Below are 27,015 nucleotides of genomic sequence, written 5' to 3' on the forward strand. Positions count from 1 at the left end.
TGTGCGAAGGCCCTTAAGATTCCTTCAGTTTTTCATTGTTCTCAGGTGTTTCCTTCTTCTATCCTAAACCTTTATCTACGGTTGAGTGAGATTTACATTGTTCAGACGTTGGAAGAGCTTTGTCTTTTTAAATAGAAATAATTTTTTCCCAAAATTACTAATTTCCTGTTTCTCACATTTGGTGTCTCGGGACAAAGTCAATGACCCTCCTCTATGTAAATGGACTAGTTTGGCGATTACCTCAGTTTATCAGTCAAAAGGTATCCAACTGCTAGGGCCAATCCAGGGATGCTTAACAAAGGGGTGCCCACTTGAATGCCATCTAAATCACCATCTTTAAAGGACATTTGTAATGCTGCTACATTGGCCGCCGCTCACACCTTTATGTGCCGCTGTTATTTACAAGTGGGGAGAGTGGCTCAAGGGACTGTGCAGCTCATGTTTTGAGTGCTGCTAATACCTTATTTCTGTTGCTGTTCTTTTTTCATTACTGAATTCAGCATTCATTCATGATGGTATCAAGACTATTCCTGAGACAGCTTTTTTTATTATTTAAATTTTACAGAGTTCTGTATAGCGCAAACTTGACCCGAATCGGGTATCAGAGCGCTTTCATAGCACCAGTTGCATTACATGAGGACACATTGGGCCTCATTTATGAGAAATGACGCATCGCTGCGTGAAAGCAGCGATGCGTCACATCTCAGTGCGCACTCCTTGCAACATTCCTGATGCGTCATATTTAATTTATGATGCATCATGTGGCAAGGAGTTACAGATACGTCAGTATTTCTGACGTATCTGTAAGCGCAAAAGTGACGCATTGCTGGAGTGTGTCACAAAAGTGACACAACTCCAGCAATTCGTCTTTTCACATGGAGCAAGCCTCATGTGAAAGGGCCTGCTTCAGTCTTACGCCTGCTGTGAGGCAGGCGCAAGATTTTGACGCAACGGCGTCCTAAAAGTGATGCAGTGAAATCTCATAGATTTTACTGCGTCACTTCTATGACCCTTCCTTGCGTCAATACGCCCCCCTTGCATACATTATACCTGATGCAGGTATAATGTGGCGCAGGGGTTTGCAAAGTGACGAATCTGCCTAGATGTGTCACTTTGTAAATGTGGCGCAACAAGGCGCATTTTTTACGCCACAGGTGCATCACAAAAAGTGACGCACCGGCGGCGTAAAAGTGACGCACAGCCTTATAAATGAGGCCCATTCATTTTTGTTAGGCAAGTGGAGATTAAATGGTTTGCCCAGAATCACAGGGTGTTCAGCGTCATTGCCGAGACTCGAACCCAGTTCCCTAGATTCGAGGTTGACCGCCCTAGCCGTTAGGCCAACTCCTCTCCAACAGCTCAACCTAGATTTGTACAGCTCACTTTGTTAGGACTGCAGCGAGTAAGATGTACAAGGAGGTAATGCTCCGGTTGCTTACCAGTAATTGTCATTCCTTCGAGTCTAGGCTTCCTCCCCACAGCCCTAAACTGCCTCCCTCCCCTCCTTCTCGTTTACCTGTGAGTACAACATACATTAGTCAGTATGTTGTGATGTGCAGCAGGAAGTGGCGTCCTCGGGACCCTGCTCTTACCTTTGCCACCATCTTCTGGCCTCAGTGGTGGAGCTCTTGCTTCCCCCCACCCCTCCCCCCAGTGCTATAATCGCTGGCCCTGCTGGAGGTGAGGCAGCCAGGCTCATTAACGTTTTAGCGGACGCTGCAGCCAGGATGCCTTCGCACGCAGTGTGTGAGCTGAGTCAGGGCCCGTGACGGCCGCCGCTGCATCGGGTTCCAGTCTCCATGGTGCACCTGAGGTCGGAAGTGATGCTCTGGGCTCCTGTTCATGCACAGCCGATCAGCCCTGGGCTCCAGCAAACAGCCGGAGATGCAAGGAGCAGGTGCGTCTGCCTCTCCAAGTTTTTATCACCCTTTATGTCTTCCTCGGTGTCTCTGTTTTTAGTATGTTTCTGGTTCTTCATTATATCCTTTATAAGTTACTCCTAATAATAATGGAGTATTTCCTTATTTCTATTGTACGCATTTGTTCCTTCCTTGAATTCAACCTTTAGAGCTTTTATCTTTCATCTGTTCCTTCCATGTTGTTCTTTCTTTTTTCTAATTTCCTTCTTTTGGTTTTCTGCATATTCTTTCTTCTATTCTGCTTTTTCTCGTTCCTTTCGCCCTTTCTCACTTCTACGCAACATTCCTTTTTGCATTCCTACCCATTTCTCTATCCCTGACTTTCTCCCCCTCCTCTGTTTTCCTGGGCCCCTTTCTTTCTTCCTTCACGTCTTAATTTCTCCGTCCCTCCCTCTCTTCCTCCCTTTCTTCCTTTGTTCCTACCTTCCTTTCCCCTCCCTTCCTTCCTCCCTCCCTCCTTCCCTCTCTTCCGTCCTTCCTTTTCCCCTTCTTTCTTCCCTCACTCCTTCCTTCTTTCCTTCCTCCCTCCTCCCTCCCCCTCTCTCCCTCCCTTCCTCCTTCCCTCCTTTCCTTCCTTTTGCCCTCCCTCCCTCCTTCCCTCCATCCCTTCCTTTCCTTCCTCCGTTTCCTCCCTCTCTCTCTTTGTTCCCCACCCTCCCTCCCTGTCTCCCTTCCTTTCTTCCTTCCCTCGCTCCCTCCCTCCCTCCCTCCTTCCTGCTTCTCTCCATCCCTTCCTCCCTTCCTTTCCTTCCTTTGTTTCCTCCCTCCCTCTCTTTGTTCCCTCCCTTCCTCACCGTCTCTCTTCCTTTCTCCCTTCCTTCCTTCTTGTTGTCCTAATGTATTATTCCGTAAATTATAGTCATTCTTGAACTGTGTTTTGTTTCTTCTGATTGGGTGCTATCTTGTGGTAGCTGTGCTCCTATTGGACTAAATCCCATTGGTATTCGGGCACTGCAGGAAGCTCCCAGAGTTCCTCTCTTCATGTGTTCCCAGCAGGAAAGAGACCCGATCCTGCCGAGAGGGGGGGGGGGGGGGGGCGGTATAAGCGGGTTTTCTCCTCCTAGCTGTGTTGGACAAGGGAGGGGTTTCCAGCTTCAGGGAATGTAAATTGGTTATGTTGGAGGAATGCAACTCGTCGAGCAGCTCTGCTTGGCATGGCCAGATCAAGGGCACTTCACTGGGGTTTTTTCATAGTGGGAGGTCCTGCCAATTTAGGCCCTTCCTGTATGCCCAGAATCCCTGCAGGACTCAGAGCTGCCAGTGAAGGACAGCATATTCCCTCACCTACCCCCTGCTGCCTTTTTAGGGCTGGCGTTAGCCAAGGCCTTTTGATTTAAAAAAAAGTATATATGTATAATATACTTAGAGGGCTTTCTGCAAGCTCTCTTCGTCCACTGGTCTGTTATTCTGCCAGTATTCACTCTTTTCTTCAACCCACTACAACATACATCCTGATGCAGTGGATCGGCCTTCTTCAGCCATTGGCTAAATTGACTTTGACAGGGTATGCTCAGACGTGAGTCCCTTGCTCACTTGGCCACTGGATTGAAGCTAGCCTGGCTGATGAGGATTATGAATCTGAAACCGGTCCCAGGATGCTTGTTTCCGGTCCAGGCAAGACATGGCTTGGCAGTTCGGGCTGGACTGTTCCCATGAGGCACAGGGTCAGACTGATTTGCATATGGCCATGTCTGAACTGGGGTGGCTGAGGGAGCTAAAGAATGGTGATGGATTAAACCCAGATCTGTTGACTGGGGGGAGTGTTTGATTTGCTCAAACGCTTCGTCCATCATCCCCTTTTGTTTCACTTAAATTTACTTTGACAGCATTTTGCCATATCACAAGTAGGACATCTATCCACACATTGCCTGGTCAACGCATGCTTTTTGAGGCCAAAACACAATGTTTTGCTTTTAGCCAGTGTGATTTTCTCTTAGACTGAGGAAGTTCCAACTGCTTCCCATCAACAAAGCTTTGCAAAAACCATGAAAAAACAAATAAGTCAACGGCAGACCTATTCGCCTTGTCAATGCTGGTTTGGAACTGTGGGGGTGTCGTGCTCACTACAAACCCTAAAAGATTGTGCCTACTTGTGTTTAAACCCTATCTCTTGTAGGTATGAGAACAGAAAATGTTGGTAGGTATGATCCTAGATAATTTGTGGTATTTTCTTTTGGCGGTATATCTGACATGTTATATGTCCTGGAGTTTGGCACCAGCTGTGTTTGCTCTAGAATACCTCATTGTACGCCTTTTTGTCATTTAGTAGAATATTCCTACCGAAGACCAACGTCTGTCAAGCTCAGAGGAACGCAGTCCAACGTGGACAGATACGCTCTGCCGTTGTCCAATTCTAAGACTCTTTTAAAAGTCACACTGATAACAACAACCAGGCATCCAGTATCCGCTTAGTCCTGTCTCGTTATCACCTGCTGCTGGTCTAAGATTCTGAAAATCTCTCTGGGTACCAAATGTTAGCTGGTTACCTTCCCATACATAACAGCATTTTGCTACAGAGATTTGTGCATCAAGAACCGGCTGAGAGAAACCGGGCACTTTAATAGGAGGACTGGGTGACCAGCCTTCGCAACCAGCTAAATCCCCTTTTCTCCTCTAACTTTGTCTCCTCACTGCCCCACCAAAAGATCCTGTCAAGCCAATGAGAGCTGTGGCGTTTGTGCATCGCCTGGTTTAAGTCGCATAGAGGCACCAATGGTCCATGAAGAAGAATTCAATAGGCTTTGACTTCTTGGTAGGATTAAGGAAGAGGTGAGTGATAACCACAGCTTAGCAATGCAAAGACAATTTAATTGTGTCATAGGGCAGGAAATAAATGACTTTCTGCTCTGCAAACTAGCTGTTTCAGGTAGATAAAGGGTACTGGAAAGTTATCCTCACTGGTGGAGGGATTATAAACACTATACAGAAAGATGAAAGAACAGAGATAAAAAGAATGCTTGTACATGATTAAAGCAGCATTGGGATACTGCTAAAGCGCCATGACAGGTTATGGAGGGGGGAATAGGAAAGAAGATACCTAATGGAGACCCAAAGAACAAATTTACAAGATGCTGATGAGTAGAAGGGAACACACAATCATGCCAGAATAGGAGGACTAGGGAGGCTGTTGGATAGCAAGAGGAAGTAATGAGAGCTGTACGGACCGCTAGAGAGATCTCTGACCACAAATAGAATCTGTAAGAAGGCCTGCTCTCATAGAAAAGGGGAAGACATCCAAAAGAAAATATATTTTATTTCCATACTGCCTGTCATCTGCATTTCCTAATAAGGCTTGTCGGCTACTATCTGCAGACGCTTCCTACTGTACCATGTTCTGCATCTACAAAATCGCAGTCGAGGTGGACCAACACACTAATCTGAGGACCCTCCATTCTGCATTAGTCTTCGAGAGAGTCTGGCCCTGCTCAGTGTATCCTTTTAAAAAAGTTTTTCCCCTGAGGACCCTCAAGGAGGGCTGGTCCTCAATGTCGGCTCCAGGGCCGGCTTTATCATTGGTAGTGACTGGTGCGACAAACTGGTGCGACAATCTTTTTCAACGCCTCCCCATGACCTCCTCCTTAATTCCCTCACTACCACCAAGCCAAAGTACCCCTCATCTCGCCATAGCCCCTCTCTCACATACATTTCATTTATTTTAAAGTGCTGGTAAAGGCTGGTTTCAATAATCTACTCAGCTATCTACATAAAATACAGCTCTATTATGTGCAGAAGAAATATTAACCCCCTGCACTACTTTATGGCGAGTCAAAACTACCATTAGACAAAACTCCATCTCTCTCTCTAGCAGGAACATTTATTACAAGAGCTATCTTGACATTTTTTTTCTGCCTGAACGCTGAAGGCACAAGGAACTCTGCAGCAGGCGATGTTAAATAGTAAGTTGTTGCTAAATGCAGCACCCCCCCCCCACGAGGTCAGTGCCCTCTCTCCAAGTCAGCGCCTAGTGCGGCCAAACCGGTCCTACCGCCCTAAAGCCCACCATGGTCTGCTCAGCAAGAGAGCCCAAATTTATGATAGTGATGGTGGCTGCAGACATGAAAGTGGCAGGTTGTACTTGCTGTGTCTTGCTGACGAGGGTTGAGCCAGACTAGGCAGTTTCTTGCACCCTTCATGCAGGGGATAGGTGTCCAAGTAGTGCAATACGGCACATAGTGTTGAATGCCGCAGATAGATCCAGAAGGAGCGGGGGCAGACTTTCCCTTTCTGACCCTCAGACTGAAAGTCTTGCACATTTCCTGATGCTTTTGCCATGCATGGACTGCACCCAGAGGCACACGAAGGGCACATGGTGTTAAAGTCTACATATGTTTCTATATCAGTAGATTACAGTGTGTGGGAGTGCAAGAATCTCTTAATGTTGACAGGACATTTGTGGTATTCTGAGTTTGTGGGTAGGAGTACTATTCTAGGCACATTCCTGTCATAAGGTAGTCCCAGAATGTGGTGAAGGGCCGTGCTTAATTTGTAAAAGAAGTTCCAGGGCCCAAACATTTACTCAGAAGCCTGCGTCCGGTGCTATTAAATGTCAGGGTGCCAAATACTAAGGCTGCGTAGTCTTGATTCTATCTCATAGCTCTTTAATACTCCCAGCATACACTTCCAGACTCTTTATTTCACCTTTTCAGGATATTTTTCATCCCTTTTTTGCTTTTTCTCTCCCCCTTTTGTGTTTTTCTCTCTCTTGCTCAGAGTGAAATAATAATGAGGGAAAATAAGTGCTGATTTTCAAAAATTAGTGCCGGCAGGACACCTCTGTAACCACCAGCTCAAATTAAGCATTGGTGGAAGGGCCAGTGCATACTGTGCAGGTGGCGGGAATGTTTTCCTTATGCATACATTGACATTTCCACTATGGTGTATCTAAAATATGCGTTCTTGACCATTATGTATCAGGTTTGTACTCTCAAGAGAGCATCTGGAGGGCTTTGCAGTTTGCCATTGTTTGGGATTTGGTCCAGTGCTTTTCGAGAGCTTTGCTTTCTAGTTTAAGTAGGTGGGATGTCACTAGAAAACCAGCTGTAAGTCAGCAGATCCTCTATGGCTAGGTGGTTATTAAGCGCCTGATAAACATCTGCATAGGTATTCAAAGGAACGGAAGATGAGGCTGTGGGTTGCCATGCATGTGATAATCCAAGGCCTCTGTGAACCAGGTATGAGTGTAGTTCAAGAGATGAAAAGCCAGGAGATGCAAGATCAGACGATGCAAGGTCAGGAGATGCAAGACCAGGCGATGCAAGATCAGGCAATGCCAGATAAGGCGATGCAAGGTCTGGAAATGCAAGGTCGGGTGATGCAAGATCAGGAGACGCAAGGTCATGCGATGCAAGATCAGCAAAGCAATATAAGGAGAAGTAAGGTTAGGCGATGCAAGGTCAGGCGATGCAAGATCAGGAGACGCAACGTCAAGAGATGTAAGGTCAGGCGATGCATGGTCAGGCGATGCAAGATCAGGAGACGCAAGGTCAAGAGATGTAAGGTCAGGCGATGCATGGTCAGGCGATGCAAGATCAGGCAATGCAAGGTCTGGAGATGCAAGGTCAGGTGATGCAAGGTCAGCAGATGCAAGGTCAGGCGATACACGGTCAGGAGATGCAAGGTCAGGTGAAGCAAAGAGGTGTACTCTATTAAAGTGGTGGATGTTTATATGTTTTTTTATGGCTGTCCGTGTACTAATGAGTACAGACACGAGGGAATCTATAAGAGTTACTCAGTGGGTTAGTTACTTGGATTTGAGAATTCCAAGACCATGTGTTGTTATGATGAGTCAGGAGTGTAGGGCAAGGGAGCAGGATGGACACCAGGAGTTTTTTTTTCTGGTCATCGAGGGGTGGGAGAGTGAAATCTATTTCTGGTCATATATGGCAGATACTAGGAGGGAGCGCATACTGTGTGCTGGTGTGATTGCCTATTCTGGTACATTGTCAAAGGCTGTTTCGGAGAGTACATCAGGATTCTTTTATGCAATGATCTCAGAAAGGATATGGAGATGCACTTGCTAGATCTGAGTATGTGGCTGACAGCAAGGTTATTGTTAAGACGATTTAGTCTGTTCGTGTCATATTTGTTCAAATGGGATTGTATGACAAAATGCCATGATTCCAAATATCATCTGACACAAATATTGTGTCCCAAGGTGTGTAGAGTTTCTAATATGAACTCCAACAGAGTAATATTTTAGTAAAAGATATTTAGGATACAATATTGTTGTCAGACGATATCCTGAAAACAACATTATGATACCATACCTTAAAAGCAACCAGTGAGATGCCATTGGCTTGTATCTGTATTATCTCATTCTTGTAAGCGTTAATAGTTAAGAAGATTGTGAGGCCGCACCAGGACTCGCTGGCAGTTTGCAAGTTCCACCAGTGCTTCTTTTGAGGGTGATCGGGGTAGGATAAAAGTCTTGGTCCACAAAGCAATATACGATCATAGAACCGATGGTTGGTGGTGGTGGAGTTTTTAGCGAATATATCATAAAACAACGCAATGTATTACATTTCGTGCTTTTAAAACATGGATGTTACAACTACTTGCACTAGGGGGCGCGCTGGACTTAGCAATAGTATTATTTACTATTCATACTCCAGTTTGTGCAACAGTAGGGAAGGTGTTGAAATTAATTTCCAATACCTCAGCGCCCCCCACAGCATGTCGTTGTAATGACTTGCAATGTAAATGCATTGCGTACTTACAAAGCGGTCGTTGTAACAACTGCATTGTAATAGTACTGCGATGTAATGACAGTGTTGTAAACGTTTTTTCCCGTTTTTTGGTGAGTACTTGTAATGTTCAACTGTGAAAACCTCTTGCTTAGTAATGAGTGTGTTGCTATAAACATATTTTTTCTACTTCTTTGAGACAAGGTTGGTAATTTGTGGTTTAAGGCCAGTGCTAATGTAACACTTGGCGGATGTGTTCTGTGATTCCATCATCAGGCGGTGGGACGGAGTGAAGGAAGCAATTGACGAGGGGCAGATGCAAGGGATGCTGACAGGAAAGGGGGGTTTAAAGTGAGGGACTGCGTAACCACAAGTTGTAAGCTTCATAAACCGGCCAACACACCTCCGCGATGGCTGCTGTGGTTCACTGTTGGGTGTGGACTGGATAAATGTGCTGGGACTTATAAGTCTTAAGCTCTTGTTATGTGAAGAATTACATTTTTATATATTTTTTAAGTTTTTTAGTTAGCGCTAGTTGTGTATATTTTTTTCAATATATTTTTAAATTATTCCTTGTTCCTAGTTTCTCGCAGGCATATAGGGAGAGTTTGGGGAGACTCCCTGGCGTGGGATGAAATGGAATGGATGGTTATCCTAACCCTCTCTGCCTCTGTGGTGATTGTAGTTCAGGACCTGGAAGCCATTCTAACATGCCACTATTTTAGAGAGGGTCGAGCTAGATGAACTGGATTGACCCTATTACGAGGTCCATAGTATCTAGTGGAAACAATTTTTCTAGCTCTATCTGAAACACTGTGAGGACGGAAAGATGGGGGAGAGGATTTGACCTAATGGCTAGGGCAGTCAACCTCAAATTTGGGGAACTGGGTTCGCGTCTCGGCAATGATGCTGGACATCCTGTGATTGTGGGCAAATCACTAAATCTCCCTGTGCCTAAAAAAATTAATGTGTTCTGATGTAATGCAACTGGTGCTGTGTTAAGCGCTCTGAAATCCGATGCGGATCATGTTCGAGCTATATAAAACTCTGTAAAAAAAAAAGATGGTCACAGCATATCAATTAAGGCAATGATTAGAAGCTTAGTTAAAGTAAGTAAGTAAGAGTTTTATTTGTATAATTCAAATCATTGCAATTTATACAGACATTGGTTAAAAGTTAAGAAAAAAACAGTAATCAAATTCTAATAAAAGCAGTAAGCACATAAGAAAGGGAAAATTGGTTTTGGGTATTAGAGTTCATTCTTGGTCATCTAGTGGTAACAAAGAGTTAATTTCAGACATAAATTTTAGAAAGCGAGTCGCCATCTGGGATGAGTCGCCCCTCATGCATACTTCCAGTGCTTCTTGGCATGTCCTGATGTTAAGAGAAAGCCAAATCGGACGGAGCCAAAAAGTTCGTTGGACTAGTAAACGACTACAAATGCACAAGATATGAATTAGGTTTTCCTCCTCTTGTTTGCAGAAGCGGCATTGTGTGGGGGCAACTTTCTTATATCCTTGACCAAACTTATATGCCATCAGTGGGATAATGCCAAAACGTAGTCTCATTAGTTGGTGTTTAGCCAAAACGTAGTCTCATTAGTTGGTGTTAGTTAAAGTAAAGTCTTCTGATGTCCAGAGTACCTTAAATTCCATCTGAGGTGGGTGCAGGCTGTGTGAGGCCTGCCGTGTCCAGGCAAGAGGCAGAGGTTATCACTGATGCCATCAGACCTCAATGAAGGTGGTCATTGCATTGCTCATAGACGCGGAGCACACACCCCTTAGCCAGTCAGCTTCAGCTAGGTGGTAGGAAGTAGAAGGACCTCTGCTTTATGACTGGTGTGGATGGCAGGGATAGGGTGAAGTTGGAGGGCGAAGGCTGTGTCATGGAGCCACGCTTGATGTGAGTGTCAGTGGTCACTAGCATAGTTACAGAGGCTGTGATAAGAAGGGCGATGTTATGGAGTTGGCTGTTAGATCACATACATCGGTGACACTAGTGTGGTCAGAGCTGGCATTTCATCCCGAGCTGTGCAGAGATGTGGATCCTGCCAGCTTCTGAAAGATCTGGCGTCGTACCGGCGTGGACAATATCCGGGCATGGAATAGCTGGTGCAGTGAGGAGCGGCTGTCGCAGAAGCCTGCAAGGATGCTCTGCACCTCCACCGTGTTTCAGTATAAGCTTCTTAGCAGCATTGATGATAAGTGACATATATCATCTCCCGGGGGTGGGCAGCTGGTCAGAGAGCAGCCATGAGTTTTCCTTTGGGAAGCCACAGACACCTCCGTGGGGCTACTGTAGCCTCAGAAGGCGACGGCGACCAATGAACTCTACCGCCATGGCTCAAAGTTTAACCAATTAGGTTTTGGTTTCTTGTGTTTTAGTGTACCCAGAGGTGGGAATTTGTTGGGTAGAGGATGGCTGACCCTTTGATGCTATCTGATGACAGGGAGAACTACACAGAACAAATTCATCAGCTCTTACCTCTGCAGCATGATGTGGACACCAGAAGTTTTACCCAACTATGACTTCCTATGCGGTCCCGGAAGTCCCATTTTAACGTGGAGTTGTATTATCTTCAGGATAAAGTCCAGGCTGCAGCATGCTAGTGATCAGTGCTTGTAAGAAATGCAAACAGTCATCTGCTTCAGCCAGAGAAATATTAAATCAAACTTCTAAAGGCATCCCTGGTTAACAAAAGCAAACACCTGAAAGCAAAATGCCATGGAGGAAATTGCAATTTGCTGAAGGTGTTTGTGGCAGAACCCTGTGCTTTTCACTTCTTTCATACAGCTCAGATTTCTGTGCTTTTTTTATCCAAGGCCCACAAAACAATCTGATTAATGTGTTAATAAGACTTCAGACACCTCTGACTGTGAGGAAATCCGCATCAACTAGATGCTTCACAGCAGAGAGTCAGGAGATGAAGGGTTTGCCAAATGAGATAGGCTGCTGGCAGCCGCCGCTCCGGGATTTCTTCGTATAATCTCAAGGAGTCATTATTTTTCTCTTTTCTTTCTTTCCCTTCTTACTTTTCTATTCTTATTGGGCATTATTCAGTCTTTTGACGGTAGCGACACATTTTTCTCATATGGAACAACCCGACTCCTTGATTCAAGGCTCCTTACTCCACACTAAACGTTTCCTGACTCCACTCTCCCAGTTCCAGGCTCCACCTTCCTGGCACTCTCCTGACTCCACACTCTGCTCTGACCTATTGACGCCACTCTCTGCTCTCCTGGTTCCAGTGGCGGCTAACAGGAGGGAAAAGTGGTAGGGCAATAATACATTTAAATTAAAACGTACCTGCCGCCTCACCACCTGTCGCCTGCCGCCTCACCGTCTGCCGCCTGCCGCCTCACCGCCTGCCGCCTGCCGCCTCACCGCCTGCCGCCTCAGTGCTCACAGCTCTTCTCATGTTTTCAAGAACGCCAATCCAGACTCTGCCCTCATGCTGGGGATACTATCACCCTGCATGAGAACAGCATCAGGATTGGAGGGAGCAGGCTGGTTTTATGCTTCAAGAAGGACTGAGAGCCTGTGCCAGCTTCTCTCCCTGCAATAAGCTGGGGATGTCTAAGTGCGCATGATTGTTTGGCCATCCTAGGACAGTGTTCCTGTGGCAGAGAGAAATTCTGAGTTTCTGCTTCTCAAGAACAAACACTCTCAACATATATTGCCAATAGTATGGATGATATGTGATTCCTACACCTTGCAACCCACATTGTCTTATGTAACATTTCAAATAGATTGATATACGCCCGTATGATTCATCCTCAGTAGATAATGTGCGTGTGATGTAAAGTACTCTGACACCCTACACTGGTGTGTGTAGTGCTATAAAACAAAGGAAATGCATGGGAGAGAGGTGTCTTGGAGAGATGAGGGGCGCTGATGGAGGACGGCAGTAAGGGAATCCTTGGAAGAGGCGGTAGTGGGGAGGGCGCAAAAACAGAGTGTCACACCAGGCACCACCAGCAATGTTCCTGAGTGGGGGGACTGCTCTGGGCAACCCCGATTTCTTCAATGCCTGGAATTTTTTCGGGCCTCCAAACTCCAGAACTGATCATTCAGGGCATGAGACATCAACTCATCTACATTGATTGCAGGCAAGTGTTGTGCCAGTTGAAATCATACCTGCTTCTTCTTGTTCCAGTACTTAGTTTGTAATGAAATAAATGCCAGGGTCCTTGTTAGGAGACCGATGCAATTTGGACAAGCCATTGCCAATATAAGGTGTACCAATAACAATTCAGACTTTTTATACATTAAACATGACTAATACCTGCCGCCCAAGCTATTTGTTTAGGCTTTGGATGGCAGGTATTAGTAATTTTAATGTATATAGAATTATTAAACAACTGTTGTTGTCCTCATCACAAAATTAGACAAAGATCGCCACCATGTGGCTGGCTGTCATAAGTGCTGATGTTGACAATTATGTGCCGGTGCTGTGCACCGGAAACCAATCTCTCAAATTAACCACTGTGACTACACTCTCCTTAAGTCACCTTCACTACTGGCGAAAAGAAGCCAATGGCCCATTTATCACCTGTTTCATGCACGTGGCCACAATGTTGCCTTCCTTAGTGATCGGGCACAAACTGTGAAAATGGGTACATTTTACTCGGCACCCAATCGTCTGTTATGTGGAGTCCCACAGGGCTCCACTTTGAGCACAACCCTTTTCAACATTTATGTTGCCCCACTGGATCTTTTTCCTCTCACCCCACTTTACTAAATTCATATTAACCTGGAACTTTCTTCAAGGACTGTTTTCACAGCTTCCACTTATGTTCATCAGAATTGTCACACCATCAAACATCTTAGTTTTGATACTTCCTGTCCGATTAAACTCAGTATTATCAAATTCTCTAGTTTATTAATATAGTAAACCTGACCAATTGTAGAATCTAGTATTAATGGTTCCAATTCAGGTCTACCCAAGTATTTTCAAGCAGTAAATTGTCTTAAAATGACTCCTTTGCAGGTAAGGTAACTCCATGTACACATTAATCCCTTGTCTTATCCAACCACAGGTGCCCTCCTCAAACCATCTTCCTTCTAATTTATTACACCATTTTCATTCCTGATGTTTTCATACCAATGTTGATCTTCAAAATATAATTTCCAGTATAAACCCGTAACTAGGGTAGCCATGTAATAATAATGTAGCAAAGGAATTGTTTATGCGCCGCCCTGCTGATTCTCCGACATCTACTGATCATCCAAAATGATTAATATTATAATTTCCGTTGCTTCTTTACTCAATATATAAGCTCTTAGAGATCACTTTCTAGAAGCCATATTCTCTTCCTATTCATCCATGTACATATTGTAATATATTTTCATAGAACGCATGCAAGATTAATTCGTTCTTTAAGAGCCATGTCGGCAATTGTTCTACCACCATATTTCTCTCTGGGTGTCTCCCGCAGTCTTCCTCTTCGTGGTTGTAAAACAGTAGCCAAGATTTGAAAGCAAATTGGATCGATGATATGTCGTGGAGTACAAAAAATGACAAGACACTGACAAGCCTTGATTATTTGTCCTATTATGTTACATGTTCAATCCATCTCTGTCGTGCTTGTGGGTTCCCCAGTATAATACTTGCATCAGAGATTTCCCCTACTTAGTTGACCGGCTGATTCTCTTTTGTCCAAGGTGCAGGAAGCCTCCTGTTTGGTGTCAACCATTGCCAGATTTCAGATTCCTGGATAAAGACTTAAAGTCACACCGGCTGCTTTCACAAGATTTAATGTTCCCCACTTCTTCTGCTGACGTGGTGGTGGTGTTCCTGCCAGAAGATTCGCTGGTGGACCTCCAGGCTCAGTTGACATTCTTGCTGCAGAGGATCTTGCCCTGGTACAGCCCTGGCTACTTCTTTGTGGTTTCATGGAACCCCCAATGTTCTTGGTTCCAAGGGTTCGATTCCATCTGAAGGTCCTGGCGAATGACCTCCTGGCTCATTGCTATTCAGCCTCTCAAGACTGTAACAGCTCCTTGAGGGCCTCCCAGGCTTACTGGTTGGCCAAAGGAACATATGTTGCAGGGGAGCTCATCGTCCCCAGTTGCTTATGGTTTTCTGAAGACATCTCACTTTGACGTGGTAGGGAGTTACTTCGCAGGACCTGGCAACTCAGAATCAGTTGTCACCTTCAGAGCCTATGAGCTGTTCCAGCTGGAGGGAATTTCCAGTTCCAAATCTTAGTTCTCCAGGTGGATGGTCCTCATCTGATAGTGAGGATAGGTGATCAGGTGTCCAGGGTCTACATCAACCATCAGTAGAGTTCAAAAGGCTCAGAAAATTCTCCTACGAGCAGATTCTCATCTGCTATTATGGAGGGCAGCGTATCCTTTGGTGACGAAGAACAGCCGTACTGAGATCCTTAGTCACACCGTATCCTCTTCGGTTTATTTCTGTCATCACCAGAAGGTATTTCTTAAAATATGTGCAAGGTGGGGGACTTCTCTTCCAGATCTCTTTGATCTCCTGGGTGATGTTCTTCTTCCTATGTTTTGCTTGGTATGTCATGTCCCCAGACCTGGAGAGTGTAGGCACTGTCTCTAACTTGGCCATGGAGGCTCATGCATGACATTCCTATCATACCTAAAGTAGTGAAAAGAATTCAGTCCAAAAAAGGTAAAAGTGATTTTGGAAGGTCCAGTTTGACTTGGAAATCCCAGGGGTAAATTTCTCTTAGGCCAAGTTTTTAGCACTCCATGGCTATTGCCCGTATGCCCCTCATCTCTCCGCCTTTCCCTCCTCCTGATCCAGGCTCTACATCATCTTCATCTATGGTCTGGACTTTGAGCCGCCACTGTCTCTAACTTGGCCATAGAGGCTTATGAATGTCATTTCTGTCTTATCTAAAGTAGTGAAAAAAGTTCAGTCCAAAAAAGGTAAAAGTGATTTGGAAGCTCCAGTTAGACTTTGAACTTCCAGGGGTAAATTTCTTTTAGACCAGGTTGTTAGTACTCCATGGGTATTGCCCGTATGCCCCTCATCTTAATCTTTACCTCCTCCTGATCCAGGCTCTACATCATCTTCACCTTTGGTCTGGACTTTGAGCCGCCTCTGGTTAGTATGCTGTTAAGCGGTCTCCTGGATTGTTGTCTTTCCACCATACATTGTTATGTCAAACACTGGATTATTTAAGTTTATTGTGGTTAGGTCTCCACCTGGGGGATTTTGAGCAGTGGGAAATTCTTGAGTTTTTATTGCACAAACTCCTCTTGGGTTTAGCGTCATCCACTTTCAGAGTGCAGTGGGCTGCTATTGGGGTTTCTATTCTTCTATGCCTGATCTCTCCTAGCTTGCTCCTTTGGTGTCTTCTCTTCTGCACAGGTTCCATCTTGGGATCTCCCCTTAGCCTTGTGCTGTAAGTTCCTTTTTACCATTTGGTTTTCATCCTTTTAGCTCGCTTATCTGCTAAGACGCTTTTTTGTAGCTATTACCTCGCCTCAGCGGGTGGAAGAGTTTAGTACTCATCTCTGATATAAACCATACCTTTAGTATTTTCGGGGAAAATGGTTTATAGCCTGGTCCTTCCTATTATCCAGAGTTTTATTCAAAACGTCTCATTTCCCAGAAAGATTGTGTGAATATTGTTTGTCCAGATCCTGTGTCTACTGACAACACCTTATTGCGCTAGTTGAATGCTCAGAGATATTTTTGTATCTCCAACGAACCCCTGTTTTTTTCTTTCTACTGACGCTAACTTTGTAAAGTTTGGTCTGCAAGGGAAAGGAGGCAATGCCTTCTGTTTCCATGTTGATCCACTGGTTGCCTCATCCTGGACCTCCTGAAGGCAGATCTACCAGGAGGATGCCAGGCTCATGGGCAAAACTGAGGAGTGTAAGTTCACATAGCATTTGCTGCACTGCCACCTGGGACATGCCTGATACATTTTTAATCATCATAAATTTGCTTTTGAGGATCCCCCCTTCTTCATTTCCTGCCCTCCCTCAGATTTGCCTCCCTGCCATTTTGGTGTTTCAGGAAGTGGTCATGACAGGCAGGAAGTTCCAGCCTAGGGCTGGGAGTGAGATAGGAGCAGGCAAATGAATTTCTTTGTTATTGAGTAGAGTCACCTCCAGGTTAAAGGCTGGAATAATGAAGCCTCGACTCTGAGTAATTCAGATCCCGGGTAAGTAATAGGGACATGATTCCCACCTTCCAGCTGGAGACTCCCTAGTTGTTACTGCCTTCAGCACTTACTTTCCTGGGTTTAGGACATGGAGTGGTTCTGCATGCTGCCTACACTTCCTGGGCCAGCAGGACCACGCGGAGCGTCAAAAGGGAGCAGAAGAGACAGGGAGGTGGAGAGATGAAAGGAAATAAGAAATGCAGATCAAAGGAGCCAGATCTAGAAAATGGATCAGGAAATTATGGCGTAAATGGAAATGAAAAAAAGAACAAGCATTGGCAATGCCAATTGGTCTGGCCTTAAAGACGGTTGTATGGTAATGAGAAGCATTGCCAGTAAATAGCATGGGAATAGATATGAAGCAAAGAACTCTAGAATAATATTAGTTAATTTTAAAATATCAGGTGACAGTTGTACTTTCAAGCCAGATCTAAACATCCATGTAGGTTAATGTCTGCCCAGCTCCGATCTGAGCTGCAGCCAGAGAAAAACTCCATAATTGTTCTAGTTATATAAGGCACTTTAATAGCTCTACAATGTCGTGTATGTACCCCTAAACGTTCAAGCTCAGGCAGCTGATAAATAAGCAAAATGACCACAGCTGTGTGGAGGACAGCACTTTTTTTTGTGTGGAAGCACACAAATTCTGCCCAATCAAAACATGTACTCTGGGATCCCACCATGTCGGCGGAGTCAAAGCCTCTCTCTAGCGTTCCTCACATAATAGTCTGGTGACAGCTGCGCAGTGAAAGACCAAATGAAGGAGAAAAGTCGAAGAAAGAAGAGTCTGCAGGCAAAAAGGAGAGTAAAACTAGAGCTCAAATAAACGGGTGTAGAGTTACAGGAAAGGGATGAGGACAGAATGCATTAGTTAAGCAGTTTTATGTTAGAGATTTAAATATGAATGAGAGGATTGTACTTACTTCAGAGATCTAAGTGTTAGTTGCAAATCACATGTTCTAATCCGAACCAGAAAACTCAGTAGGTAAATGCACCTGCTGCAGAGATCTTTGTTTATCATGCAAATTGCGGACTCTAATCCCATGGGACTAATTCGCCTACTGCAGGAAGTTACACTCACTAGTGATTTAGTTCATTTGGTAGGATGCTCAGCGGATGTTGCTATCCTGCTGCTGTGGCAAACAGCTCTGTGCAACTGGACTGAGGCGCTGGCACCATTCTTAGCAGCTGGGGCAAGAACAGGGGCGGTGTCTGGTGGGAGGAGCCAGGGAGGATATCAGTGGGAAGGAAGGGTGGAGGAGGGATTATTACTAAAATTAGGGTGGGTAACTGGGGAATACCCATTGTTGACTGCTGGGGCAGGTCCCTGGCTCTTGCTTCCACTGGGGCCTCTGACAAGATTACTACATCACAAAATGTACCAATTATACCCTTTTGAATAGTATCGATGGAAAGTGCAAAGAAAATGTGATAGGGCATGTTATCAACAGTGCAATACAAAGGTTGTATGACGAAACCACTCATGCATTTACCACGTATGCCTTTACAACACGGTCTAAACAACGAATGCATCATTACCAGGCCATTCTTTACCACGCAAGTCATTACAACGACTTGCCTTAGGGAAGCGCTGGACTTTGGAGTAGTATAGTTTACTATTCCAACTTCAATATGCACAACAGTAGGGAAAGTATTGTACTTAAAATCCAACACCAGTCTAACAACGCGTTGCCTAAAACAAGTCGTTGTCAAGACTTGCATGGTAAAGGAATGTGTGGTAAAGACACAATTGTTGTTGAGGCTGCGTTGTAAAGTCACGGCGTGGTTTTCGCTGCATGGTAAAGGCTGTCACTCGTATATACCAACTATGGATCTGATAAGAAGTTTGATTCATCCCCTAATCCTGGAATATTTGTTTCTCACCTTTCTATAGGTTTATACATCCAAGTGATTCCAGACAACGCCTCCCTGGAAATTGCGACTGAAGCCCTGAGAAATCATCACTCCTGCCCTTCAGTCACTAAGATGCCGCCTTGCATGAACGGGCCGCAGAGATGCGCAGCATCACCTTGGACTTCTGGAGACGGCTCATTGTAGTCTGTTAGCAGCGAAGCAGCATCAGCATCGGTTGCCTGCTTCTTGCCATTTGTGATCCCGCTGTAAGATTTGGGAACCCCAGAATACATTTAATGTGTCATTTCAAACTTTATCTGGTAAGTCAAGAAACTGGGATGGGAGTTTAACAAATATGACACTTGTCTAACACGCGGAGTGGATTTCAATGGAAACTTTCCTGAACTCTGAATGGTCTTGGCAGAGGCTGACTCACGTTCAAACTATTGCTCCCCATAAACGTTGTTTCCTCCTCTCACTGATCCCATGGAAGTGTGACGTGCCCTTCCTTGCGTCCTCTCTGTTGACCATTCCGCACAGACGTACATTGTTCCAAACAGTCTCTGGGAGCGTCTGAAGCTTTTCCTTTTAGCATAGTCAGAAACTACAGATACTTCTTTGTGATCAGGTCACCCTCTCGGGGGAGAAAGGAAGCACCTCTTTCTCACGGGGCCGGTGATGTGCGATGGGTTCTGGTCTGTCAACTGGAGCATTGGTGGCCATCGTCTTCAACTGTGCGATCGCCGTCTTGATCCTCGTCTTGGTCGTCATCCTCTGCAAAGCCTGCAGGACCCCCTCCTGCCCACCGTCCAGCCCTTCCTCCGATGGCGAGCAGACGAAATGTGAAGGGAAGTACCTCCTTCAGCCATGAGTTAGAGTGGACATCGTGGTGATAGGATTCAGCATTTACCATGGCACATAGAGACTAAGTTCTACATGTTTTTGAAGGGATTTGGAGACACTGAAAAGAGTTCAGAAAGGGGTTATAATTTAGCTGTGACATATAAAGACTGCCCCATAGCTGGAAGACATAATTGCATCTGGGATGTGACACACTTTACACCATTTGATCTTCTATCCCAATGCAGAGTGTTTTATTTTTTAAGCAACAACACATGTCATATTGTTTAGGTTTGAACCATGGACTCCTGCTCCTCAACTTATAGAAGTAAAGAAATTAAAGCAAAAAGAGACTTTGTTAGTTGTTTTGTCGTCAAATGTGAGATAGCTCATCCAACTCTTCTTCCAAAATTCAGTGGTCTCAAATTCTAAATATTCAGAAATGAGTTTGAAGCATAGAAAATCTTTTTTTGATTCATTAGTACTGCAACTTCACAGAGAGCCGCCATGAATTCAACTAGCGCTGTACTTCGACTGTCATTGCGCATTGAGTGTAAGGATTTAGACATTTTCTGAACGTCTGATAAATTAGAGACATTATATATAAAGATGTTGTTCATATTTCCTTGTAAATGTCGTCCAACCTAAGCCTTATTTTTATTTTTACTACATTGGAGAACTTCGCATTGTAGAACTTTTGTTGATACAGAGACAGTTCATAAAGGATACGCCACGCAATAGAAATTTGTATATGTGTAGAGTGACTGAGAGAGAGTCGTGTGTGAATGAGTGAGTGGATTAGTGAGTGAATAAATAATGGTGGACACTTATATTGATTCCACTAGATCTGACTGGATGTAGCAAAGCAACAATCTTCCAGAACTCTGTCCTTCTCGCTGTTAATGTGTTCTTTCTGCATCTTTCCACTTCCGCTCGATTCCATACCAGTAGATCCTTAATTTCCATCAGGGGAATATGCACCTGAACTACTTGGAGCCTTGATGAAGCAGCCCCAGCCTTCGATTAGGTCTTCCAAGAGGCTTTGTGAGTTTGAATGGAAGTCTCAATACTGAATGAATTGACAGTCACACACCTAACCGGCCTATCCTTTTGGAAAGTCAGGCTGTTATGTTGTGTGATGCCCAAGTTTTCTTTGCATATTCAGGTCTTCCCACCTGCCTCAAATTCAGAAGGTTGTTTTAAGAGTTCCATTTTACACTTTATGTTTCCCGTTTTCCTGGGCCATTTTCAAGAAAATAGGGCAACATAGCTAGTGGTATACTTGACATGAGTTAGCTGATTGATCTCTGATTGATCTTCAACCCGATGGTCTGAATCCTGTAGCTCTCGAGTAAGGAGAACTTGGAGCTGGTTTACTGTGTGAAAGATGCTAGCCTTTCCCTTGTCTCTGGTGACTATTGACTGCCTGCAACAACCCGTTCATTCGTTCCACTATAACTTAGCAGAGTTTGGTGCACCAAAGAGGTGTAGTTCAAAAGTTCACTTTATGCATTTCTTAACCATCAAGTGCATTTTACCTATAAAGACAGAAATAGCAAATTATGAAAATAAAAACCACTTTCATCCCAAAAGAAACCAACTAACAGGATCTAGAAACCTTGGATAATTTAGTTCTTGACATCCTGTTCATATTTAAGCTGAGAAGGAGAATAGGCGGTCTAAAACAATAGAACGCTAATGATAATGTAAAGGGGTTCGGTGAAGCGGGAAGAGGTACATCATAATTGGTCCCATTCTTTTATTTCCCTGTACTTTAAAAACCCTGTAATTTATGCCATCCAAGGCACACCTGGCAAGGTATAATCAAAATGTCAAAGGCAAAAAGTATCCATGAATCTTTGTCGGAACAGAATCTCTGAGGGCATGTTAGGGGCTGTGCATAACACTGGGATAAACTGGGTCACCAGCCTATGGATTTTGTTTTATGGTAATATTGTAGGATCACGGATGTCTCAAGTGGATCCAGAAAAAATAGATATAGATCATGCTTTCAGCTTACCCCTATTGGAATGATCGCCATTTATATCTATTATATGTAAATTTAAAACACGTGGATATACTCAAAATCTGGCATGGGTCAATTCTGGGCACTACTGCCTAAAATCTAGGGCATTACAAACACACAGGCATTTGTTTTGATGATATATCTTTTCTGTGGATTCATGGTAAACTGTACCATGGTGAAAATATTAGGTACAATACAAAAATTAAAGGATACACCTTGCTTATGAGCTGGTAGGCAAAACAATGCCATTGACAAGCGATGCTGGTAAGGCAGAAAACACATTAATATAGTGGCAATGCCATGTTTACTGCCAAACCGATCATCTGGTGATTAGCCGGCATTCTCTTTTTCAGGAGTATGTCCTAAAACAGTTAGCCTTGGCAAAAGCAAGGATAAATAAAATTATAGGTTGCTGATTAAGTTCATTTGTGAACAAAGCACCTACTTCTAGTAAACACTCAAACAAGTCTCAGCATAACTAGTTAACATACTAACATGCTCTATTTAACATGTTGCTGAGTTCAAACACAATGGATAAAAAGGAAAAATTAAGAAAAACAGAGTTAAAGTGAGTGGGGTAAGAAATGAACATCACCCCAAATCAGAAGGGGAGATCGAAGATCAGTCGTGCATACGTGAAGTACACAAGGAATGCGCATGAAAGTCACCCAAACTCCATGACACTCTTCGCTGCAATGTATGTGGTGCCAGGGAGGAGAAGAACTTTAAAAGTGTTGGTGGCCAGGTCTGCAACAAGGGAAAGCTACCTTTCCTTCCATCCCCGCAAACAATAGTGAAGATGAGGTAGGCCTTTCAGTGGTAGCATTGCAAGGAAGTCAGATGCAAGCAACTTAATTTCCTTTTTTTGTTGGATTTAAATCTGAATCAGAATGTCAAGAGTGCCTTCTAAGTTGTTACATCCATACAGGACGCACATATTAAGAGGTGTGATGTTGGCTGAATCTGTAATGCATTGATTGCGGAGTGAATGGTTTTAACTTCGTGTTAAATGAAATATAACTAAAATAACTTGTGTTAAGACTAATCCGTGATTAATGCAGGCCACCATAAAGCAATTATGTATTTAAATTCATCCCATGCTAGATATGCCTGTTGCATGACCTACAGCTGAGTCTCCTACACCAGAGGTATTATAGAGGTAACATAACATAACATGTTTAGTATATGTGTGTGTGAGATCGAGATCAAAGGAGTTGCAATAATTCAATCTGAAGCTTATCGAAAGAAAGAAATGACTAAGTGGAGAGATCTAAGCTAGTAAAGTTTTATAGAATCTTCAAGGATATGGTGGTCCCAGTGGAGATATATTGCATTTGGATAATTCCAGACACCTTCCAGCTTGCTCAGCTGGTGTTCCATTTTGTACAGTCTTCAACTATGGAAACTTAGAATGACCCTATGTTATCTCAGTTGCTCAGCCGTAGTCTTCAGGCTAACTCTGTTGGTGCTTGTGTGTTTATCTGGTCCTTTGCTGTAGGAGCGCTGTGTACCATTGCTGAATTGTATTGTGGTTTCAGATCACTTGAATGCAGACTCTTGTTTACCCTAATACCACTCCAAATATCAACTGTCCTAACCATGTCAAAATCTGAGTGATAGACACTCTATGAGGATGTTTTTATAATTTCAATAAGGTTGACCAAAGAAGGTCTGTATTTCTCAGTAGTCTTCCTGACTCAATGTTGAATTAAACTGCACCTAACTAATAGCAATAAGAAATGTACAAGATAACATTAATGCGCATAATGTGCAATAAATCATTTTTATTTATGAGTAGTAGCACTACAATATATTTTTTAGTTCCATAAGAAAACACTTAAACGCCAAGACCATACAATGTATTAGAAGAATTATTATAACCCTGCTGTAGCTGCTCCTATTTTAACTACCTCCGAAGAATTATTATTTGAGTTGACCATACCAGAAATAAACCCCATCACATATACACACCAATGTTTCACAAATTGCGTTAATTGCATTGTCAATCCTAACTGATGCATGGGAAAAGAAATGTGACAATAAAATGACATAATGAGGATAACACAACCTTTGCTGAACATCTATTTTATGTCCCAAACAGGAAAGCATGCAAGCATTCCTGGCCAATATCTTATGCATTCTACATCCATGACATGTTATCTGCCCACCCCTCTCTTCGCTCTTTATATTAATTCATGATAAAAAAAAACAAGGACTATTTTTCTTGAAAACAATTTAAAACTGTAATTTTACAGTCAGACTATCCTGGATTTACAAAAACCAGCAAAGTTCAGTGGTATAAACGTAGTTTGTGACTATTTTTGAGGCACTCTCCTTAACCTAAAATGCTTTAAACGTTAACCCAGCAGACACAGGAGTGCTCTAAAAAAATAATTTTGTTTTATTATAAAGCATTACCGAAAGGCGATCAGAAAAATGTGTTGTGGCAGGGTGCTATTAAAAAGTTTCAAAACAGGGAAGGACTAAAAATTATTTAGGGAAGGTATTTTCGACCCGCACTTTGAAATTAGGCTATTAATTTAGTTATAAGACAATTATTTTCATTCCTGTTAATTCAATTTCTGTATTGTTTATATTTCCAGCATGTTTTTCAAATAACTCCAGTTTTTTGTTACACTATTTTTGAGATACATGGTTTTTAACTAGGATATTTTTACATAGATACACATTTGGCTAAATTACGGCGAAAATAGACAACCTTCCACATAGTAGAGGAAGTGTGAAATCAGGTAGATAGTCTGCTGATAGAATTTCTATCACTATTGATCTTGTGTGAATATCTGGATTTAGCAATTCCTCCACAAATTAGAGATCTGTCTGCTAACGTAAATCTAGATTTTAGCAAATCCGCCACAAATTGGAGATTTGTTTAGCAGTCATTCCTAAATTGGGCATTTACTTATGTTTTCCAGGGAAAATGAGACACCCAATTTTCTCATGTAGGTATCTGTAATTATATTACTTCCCTAGTAAGTGGTGGAACACTCAGCCTTGACAAGGCCAAGAAAGAGTGCCAAATCAGCTTGAAAGATTTCATGTATAGGTCACGAAGAAGAAATGAAACAGGTATTGATGAAAATGGCAGATTGTGGCAATAGCTGACTTCACAATCTCCATTTAGCGTCTGTTGAGTCACATTTGCTGATGCCTGAGGCTTTTTAGTACTGATCAATTTGCTGTGTCCTTTTGTCTGACAAAATGATACCTTCCTGGATTGTACTATGCGTTGACCCCACCCTACAGAAGATGAAGTCGCAGGAAAAACTTCTTTTGGCAGGAGGCACCTGGGCCAAAACAAATTGAATATTGATACACTTTTAAATGAAAGCAATGTTAAATATTTGTTTACCTTTTCATATTTTTATTGTACAGAAAACCTTAATTTAGTCTTTATTATGTGATAATAGTTCAAATACTATTTGTTTAAATAATTCAGAATACCAAAAGTGTTATAATTTTTAACCTGTAGAAAATGATACATGGATTTGCATGTATAAAAAACTATTTACTAAAGTTTATATTTTTTAACACTTGTCCATTTCATGTGCTTTTTCTCTTCATGAATCATTATATAAATATACAAAATTGAGGTTTTCAGCATATTTGTCTTTTACATTTTCAAATTCATGTTTCTTTCCCCACAGGAAAGAGTATCATTATAACGCAGTGTTCAAATAACTACAGTTCTTCAGCAAGTATAATCAAAGGAGAAAAATACCTTGCAGCACAACTGGGTCAATAAAGGACTCAGACAGCAGCTGAATTTCAGAAGGTGTAGGTAGCTTCCATACCTTCAGAACATCCATTCACCCAATGTTATGTAACAGCAAATAATTGGGATCAAGGCTAAGATGCCTGCACTGGTGCTGAAGTCCCACAAGTAAATATCTAGTGCAATGAAGGTGCAAATGGCCTGGAACACAAGCCCCTATGTCCTATAAGTGAGAAAAAGGAAAAGGCCCCCTACTTCCTCAACAACAACATACACAAGAATGGCCCTGCACCCTTCAAGTATTTATCACAATATTTAATGATGTTCTTAGAGATATTCGCATCACAGGCAATTCATAGATGATCAGTTGTTTTCCCAAGAGAAGTCAAATGAAGGCTCTTCAGTTTAAAATAACGATCTAAGTTCAAGCGAAGTATAAATCCGCAAGTGTACGCAATCTGTCCTACATGTGGTCATCTGGTTTTGGAGTAGATAGACCACTTTCTTTGAAATTGACTGGCTTTTTTCAGTATATAAAGATTTGAATTCTGATTACCATGAGGAAATCAAAGCCCTGAAGAAGTCCGGTAACGGACGAAACGCGCTGTCTATCCATTTTATAAAGAAATCTGAACAAAGAACTTATTTTAAACTGAAGAGCATTCATTTGACTTCTCTCTGGAAAACAACTGATTATCTATGAATTGCCTGTGATACGAATATCTCTAGGAACATTGTTAAATATTGTGATAAATACTTGAAGGGTGCAGGGCCATTCTTGTGTACCCAGTGTTATGTGCATGCATGCAATACACTGTATGGGAGTAGACGTACACCCTGTGAGGACTACAGATGGAAGTTCACAGCCATCTATGGTATGATAGCAAATGGCATGGCACAAAACCATGCAGGAGGTGGAAAATCCTCAAAGGTGGCTTGCTTACTTACTGCAGATTGCGTTGAGTATGGTTTAAAATCTCAGACGGAAAGGCATGTCTCAAAATCCAAGCTGCAATGTTCTGCACTACCTGGAGCTTCCTAGGTAGCTATATGGGATATTACACGTGCTAGGCATTGAAATGGGTCAACTGATTTGACAAAAAGTGAACATAGAGTCATTCAAGATCTGAAGATGCACAACGTGTACTGCCTGTTTTAGTTAAAAAAAAATAACAATTGCAGAAAACCACCCTAATGACCCCCAGAATGGTGAATCACTAATTTAGTGATTTATTACAATGACAAAGGATTATCAAAATGCTTATTTTCAAAACGAATAAGAAGCATTAATGATCACCTCTAAATGCTGAATGTCTCCCTTAAGTACAACGCTCTTCCTATCACTACAAATGCAATAGGCAGACAATTATCTATACAAATTGATAAGGAAATATGAGCTACTTTGCCTATTCCACTCTATGCAGCACCTCATGCCTATGCGCTTTGACACACCATTTTCAAAGCACGTGGTTAAACCTCAAACTACATAGGTCTCGCACATACAATGTACTACACCATCTTTCCAACCAAACACCTCTACAAGCATGTTCAGAAATGTTAGGAAGAGAGCTCCAAATAGAAGATGTGGCTAAAATGGAATTTATGCTAAAAGGATATATCCATGACCAAAGTGCGACCAGTAAGCCAAGGAGCTCAGGAATTACCTCCAAAGTTGACTATTGATGGAATGCTCGTGGACCTTCTGCTCACAATCCAGAACACAAAATGTGCGAAGAGCCATTCAACACAAGGTACGTTTCACAGAACAAAGATAGAAACATGATCATTTTGAACATATAAAAAAATACAT

At 42.9% G+C, this 27,015-nt stretch overlaps 1 long non-coding RNA gene across 1 annotated transcript in view; it reads left to right on the forward strand.

The window, feature by feature from the left end:
* LOC147726179 (uncharacterized) overlaps positions 1-23,534 on the forward strand; it is a 78,261-nt gene extending 54,727 nt beyond the window's left edge. Inside the window, exon 2 of the long non-coding RNA XR_015309270.1 lies at positions 18,647-23,534. This is a non-coding gene — a long non-coding RNA (uncharacterized LOC147726179). The remainder of the gene's footprint in view (positions 1-18,646) is intronic.
* Positions 23,535-27,015: the final 3,481 nt, after the last annotated feature.

The sequence above is a fragment of the Lissotriton vulgaris genome, chromosome 3_1, assembly GCF_964263255.1.
Source record: "Lissotriton vulgaris chromosome 3_1, aLisVul1.2, whole genome shotgun sequence".
Taxonomy (NCBI): domain Eukaryota; kingdom Metazoa; phylum Chordata; class Amphibia; order Caudata; family Salamandridae; genus Lissotriton; species Lissotriton vulgaris.